General features: G+C 46.0%; 1 protein-coding gene across 6 annotated transcripts in view; it reads right to left on the minus strand.

The window, feature by feature from the left end:
- Positions 1 to 2427, minus strand: part of DZIP1 (DAZ interacting zinc finger protein 1) — a 67206-nt gene extending 64779 nt beyond the window's left edge. For 4 of the 6 annotated variants that reach the window (XR_012092605.1, XM_007960703.3, XM_073014440.1 and 1 more), the window contains exons 1-3: positions 2154 to 2427; positions 1374 to 1471; positions 795 to 1009 (exon numbers count right to left, since the gene is read on the minus strand). The gene's annotated coding sequence lies outside the window, so the exon portion shown is untranslated. Of the gene's footprint in view, positions 1 to 794; positions 1010 to 1373; positions 1493 to 1729; positions 1827 to 2153 lie in introns of those variants that run through there. The other 2 variants (XM_073014439.1, XM_073014438.1) reach the window with 2 other exon arrangements.
- Between the last annotated feature and the right edge of the window lie 3573 nt (positions 2428 to 6000).

Consider the following 6000-nt stretch of genomic DNA (forward strand, 5'->3'; position numbering starts at 1 on the left):
GAGAAGACCTCTTGGACGAGCCCAAGTGGACACAGCCGTTCACCCGAAGAGGGTACCTCCTGGGTGCCGGCTCCCCAGGGCGCCACCCTCCCTGGCCTTTGGGGCTGGACACTCCATGTCCCTAAGGCAGGCGTGGGGAACCACATCCCTGGGAACCTTTGGTCTTAACTGCCATCCCCTGGTTATTTATTTACTGTAGCCCTGGCCTTAGGCTTTGATATTAGACATACCTAATCATTCCATCATTAATAGGGGGAAAAAAAAAAAAAAAGAAGTATCTATTCATCTTCATCTTTTACACACGATTTAGAAAACACTAAGCAATAAAAATATATATAATTAAACGTGATAGAGGAGGCACTCGTTGCAAAAGGGCATGAGGAAGCTTCTGGCATAACAGAAATGTTTTTCATTTTGATTGAGGTGTTGATTACCCAGCAATATACACTTGACCAAATTCACCGAATTGTATCCTTAAAATTAAGGGTGGGTTTTTATTATATCTCAGTAAAGTTGTTTTTTAAATGAAATTTGTAGTTAATCATATTTGATGGCAGGCATTCTAGATTTCTGACACCCAAGTTGCTTTTTAAACGGAATCTTTCTTTCTTTGTAGGTCAGCAGCCTAAATATAACATTCTGATAAAAAGTACATACCAAAGAACTCCCCAAAATATGTAATACACCCGCCTTTCCAAAAGGATACATTCTCAAAATGCTGAAGGTAGAAACAGATGGAGGGGGATTTTAGCCCTCGGCTTTACCAACAAGTTTTACAGGGCCGTTGTATTTACCTGACAAACTTGGATCGGGGCTGCATTCTGGGTTTTGGAGAGGCTAAAATATTTCTAGCAGCAACTTGTAGACTTCAGGCCTCTCATTTGTGCAGGTCTTCTGGGGGCCTCCAGTGGTTACCACAGAGATCAATAAGCTGAGGAAAAGCCAGACATTCCCCAATCCACCGGGGAATTCCTGCTTGGACCAGACATCAGGAAATTTTTTTTCTTTCCTAACATCCAAATATGTGAACAGAAGAAAGGAAAATACAATTCTGAGTAACTGGAAGCAAAGTTGTAATACCAAATATATTTAGCACTTTCAAGATATTGTTAACTAGAAATAAACCCATGCAAAAACATCCAGAAAATAAAACACGAACTTCATATGGTTTCAAATAAACCATACGTCCAAGTATTTTTTAATTGGCCTTTAGAAAAAAAAGAACGATTTCCTGCAACGAGGCATAAAAAGTGCTAAAGACATAATTAGTTTCAAAGTTTGATTCCGTCATTTACTTGCTGCCTGATCTAGAACAAATCGTCAGCCCTAAGACTCAGCTGCCCCCATCTGTTTAAGAGCATCAAGACACCGACCTGGCAGATCTGTAGACTCTAGGCTCCATTCACTGGGCTGCAGGATCAGCGGGAACAAGAGCTGTGGTCTCTCTTGCTCAAGTATATATCCCTAGCACCTAGCAGAGGACAGGCACGGAGAAGGCATTCAGAATTTGCTGAATGGACACGCGAATGAAGAACGATCGAATGACTTGGGCACTTAGTTAAGGAAACATCAGCTCCTGGCCCCTTATCCCTTTTATTTTTGCTGCCCCTGGCCTGTTAGAAGGATTAACCCATGATTTGGGCCAAGGGCTTCGGAGATGAACGTGGGGGTGGCCCACGCACCCCGGATGAGATCTGGGCGCAGAGATCCGCGGGCCCGAGGCGCCTACCTCCGTTGGCCGCCACATTCCATCGTGGGGAGCCGTGCGGTTGGCCACCCCTTCCCCCTTGCGTGGATCTCGGTCACAAGATGGCCGGAACAGGAAAGAAGGGGGCACGCTTTCCCGTTCCCTCCCTCCCCCATCCCGGGCAGGGCCCCCAGCCTCGCGCGGCGCCTCAGGTCCCAGGCGCATGGCACCGCCGGGCAGCCGAACGGGTAGGCAAAGGCCGAGAGACGCGGGTTCCGGGGGGGACCTCGGCGCCCTTCCTTGGAAGGCAAACAGGCAGTGGGGGCTGCGGCGGCTACGCCAGCTGGATCTGCAGCAGCTCGGTTCGCAGCCGGGAGAGGCAGGAGGGCCGGCTTCGCGGTTATCGGGATACCCCGTCCGCCACCGGCTCCTGCGTGCGTCTGGAGCATCCCCGGTCTCGGCTCACCCCAGCTGCGCGCTCCAGGGCGGGTGCCGGGCGCTGCAGGCAGGCGGGGGCGACACAGGGGACCCAGACCCCAGGGTCGCTGCTGACGCGGGCAGGGCCCGCGGAGGCCGAGGAACAGCAGAGCGGAGAGAGACGGGCCCGCTCCTTCTTGCAGGGCGCAGGATGAAACGTGTCTCGTCTGGGCAAGTTGTGGCGAGGCGGGTCGCCTGGCGCTGCTCCAGGGCCTTCCAGACTCGAGACCACTGACGACTCGGGATCCCCCACCCCCCTCCCGCCCCCTCCCCTCCGCTATCTCCCTCCGGCCTCTTCCCTCGGTGTCCCGGCTCTTCTGGCAGCTGGGCGGGACTGCGCGCGTCTAGACTGCAGCGCTAAAATGCGCTCAGCCAATCCGGCAGCTGGCGCAGACACGTGGTGCGGGGGCGCGCCCTGTTGCTGGCGCTGGATGCTCACCCTAGGAAGGCTTTTCAAAGAGAAACCAGATTCGCTCCTACCCCGTGGTTCGCCTGGCCCTCAGCAAGCTAATTTCCCGGAGGAGCTTCAGGTGAATTATCTTCCAAGAAGAGATGCGTTTTAACCGCGGAAGTCTGCAGATGCAAAAGACCTTGCAAAGGCCATCTAGTGTGGCCCTGCATTTGAGTGACGTGGAAAACTGAGATTAGGGACTTTTCTCCAAAGCACTCTAGGATTTAAATCCACGTAGATTTCTGCGTCTCTTTCCGTTATGCCCATTTCAGGATGAAAGGCACAGATCTTTGTTGGTAGAAAGTCAGGCACTGCAAATTACAGGAGATGTGGGTCCGGAGTAGTGTGCTTATTTATTTAACCTAAAATTGGAACACGTGGGACAAAAGTCAGTATTTTTAAGAAACAAGCAACCCAGAAGGTATGTATATACCATCTGGAGAAATATGAGGGCCCCTTTAGCAAAACCTGAGTGTCTACTGCAGATATATATATATTTTATATATATATATATATTTAAATTAGGAGTAGTTGCAGAACTTTTACTGGACCAACATGCCGTTGTAAAAGTGCTTTTCCTTGTGCTTCTCCCTGACAGAATCAAGTTTGAACCATACAAGGCTTCAAACATAGCAACAGCTAAATATGTATTTATGTTGAATTCCTTGCTTTAGTTTTATTTGAAGCCATAACTATTTTGATAGAAAATTCAAGATCTCTATAAAAATCCTCTAAGTACTATGGGGAAAGATTTCTAGATAGAAATTTCAGACAATAGGCCGGGCGCGGTGGCTCACGCCTGTAATCCCCGCACTTTGGGAAGCCAAGGCGGGTGGATCACGAGGTCAGGAGATGGAGACCATCCTGACTAACACGGTGAAACCCCGTTTCTATTAAAAATACAAAACATTAGCAGGGGGTGGTGGCGGGCGCCTGTAGTCCGGGCTACTCGGGAGGCTGAGGCAGGAGAATGGCGTTAACCCGGGAGGCGGAGCTTGCAGTGAGCCAGGATCGCAACACTGAGCCAGGATCGCACCACTGCACTCCAGAAAAAGAAAAGAAAAGAAAGGAAATTTCAGACAATATGAGGCAGATAGGGATATTGCTCTGAAAAATCTGGTTTTTGTAAACTCCGTAGCTGTGTGTGTGTGTGTGTGTGTGTGTGTGTGATGATTGCTTAATTAATATTATTTGTTGATATAGCATTTGAGTTACATGTAACTCATCCCCACTATCAGTATATTACCCTACAGGTGTAGAACTGGAATAAGAAGAACTAACTGACTTTGGCATGACTTAGCAGCCATGATGCGTTCTTGATCTATGCACAAACCACTTACACCAATTGTCACATCAAACATGTTTTTTAATAATTAAGGTATCTATCTCGTCCATCAGACTATAAAAGCCTCAAGTATTCCAGTATTTTGAGCATTTAGTAAGTCCTCAAATAAATATTTGCTTTTTGAAGGCAGAAATGATCCTAAAGAATGAAATAATAATATTGGTGAGCATTAATCATTTTGTACAGTAAGTAAACAAAAGCATTGTAACTGAATTTATTTCAAATGGTTGTTTCTGTTTCTCTCATTTGAAAATAGTTATTGATATTACCTGGCTAATGTCCTTTAGTATGAAGGTGATAAATGAAGAAGGGCAGAAATCACATGTGTTGTCTGATTCAATACATATTATTTTGCCTCATATTCCCAGTTCAGATACCTAACCTTGGTATTATATATATGGTTTAAAGAATAATAGGCCAGGCGCGGTGGCTCAAACCTGTAATCCCAGCACTTTGGGAGGCCAAGGTGGGCGGATCACCTTAGATCAACAGTTTGAGACCAGCCTGGGCAACGTGGTGAAACCCCGTCTCTACTAAAAATACAAAAATTAGCCAGGCATGGTGGTGCACACCTGTAATTACAGCTACTTAGGAGGCTGAGGCAGGTTAATCACTTGAACCTGGGAGGCGGAGGCTGCAGTGAGCTGAGAGCATACCACTATACTCCAGCTTGGATAAGAGAGAGAGACTCTGTCTCCAAAAAAAAGAAAAAAGAAAAAAGAAAGGAACCAAGTTTATTAAGAAGGTGAAGGAATTTAAAAAAAGGCTACTCCATAGGCAGAACAGCCTATACCACATTTTTAAAATTCAATCCACTTTGTTTGATTCCATGCCTTTGCCATAGTGAATAGTGCTGTGATGAACATACGGGTATATGTGTCTATTTGATAGAATGAATTATTTTCATTTCGGTATATACCAGGTAGTGGGAATGCTGGGTTGAATGGTAGTTCTATTTTAAGTTCTTTGAGAACTCTCCAAACTGCTTTCCACAGTGGCTGAACTAGTTTGTATTTCCACCAACAGTGTATGAGCGTTCCCGTTTCTCTGAAGCCTCGCCAACATCTGTTGTTTTTTGACTTTTTAATAATTGCCATTCTGACTCATGGAAAAGGACAGGAACAGACACTTCTCAAAGGAACACAGAGAAGTGGCCAACATATATGTGAAAAAATGCTCAATATCACAAATCATCAAAGAAATGCAAATCAAAACAATGAGATACCATCTCACACCAGTCACTGTGAGATTTAACAGATTTTAGGGCTGGTTTGTAGGGAGAAATGTATCCTGAAAGATCTAGGGGCTTGCAGGGAATTTCTTTGTAATTTGTGAGGGAAGCCATCTGGGAAGGTGTATGGCCTTCTATTATTGTGGGAACCTGACTTATGTATAAGGCTCTGGCATGGAATTGTGAAATTACAACATCTGTTTGGAAACAAAATGGTAGGCAGTATTGCCCCAACTCAGTTGTCAAGCTCAACTCTCCTTTGGCATAGTGAGTTTGGGGTCCCAAGATTTTATTTTATTTCACGCTTGGAACCAGAAAGTCAGACTCACATGCTAAGGATGGGAAGGCAGAATGATGTTGTAAAGGGGTCATATCAGTCTTGAACTGCCTGCATCTAGACATCTCTTCCAGGTGAGAAACCTTTTCAAGACATTTATCTGAATGTTCTGTTTTATGCAGAAAAATCAAATTTTAACTGCCATTAGAACCTCCCACATCTCATGATTGTTCTGTGGATTACAGGACACTGTTCTTGTGATAATTCAACTTCAGTTGCGTCCATTGCCACTCTAACAATTAAATTCCTGAGAATGTCAGGCACAGTGATTCATGCCTGTAATTCCAGCACTTTGGGAGGTCGAGATAGGTGGATCACCTGAGGTCTGGAGTTCGAGACCAGCCTGGTCAACATGGCAAAACCTCGTCTGTACTAGAAACACAAAAATTAGCCAGGCATAGTGTCCCATGCCTGTAGTCACAGCTACTCAGGAGGCTGAGGGAGGACAATCACTTGGACCCAGGAGACAGAG

The sequence above is a fragment of the Chlorocebus sabaeus genome, chromosome 3 (assembly GCF_047675955.1).
Source record: "Chlorocebus sabaeus isolate Y175 chromosome 3, mChlSab1.0.hap1, whole genome shotgun sequence".
NCBI classification, from domain to species: domain Eukaryota; kingdom Metazoa; phylum Chordata; class Mammalia; order Primates; family Cercopithecidae; genus Chlorocebus; species Chlorocebus sabaeus.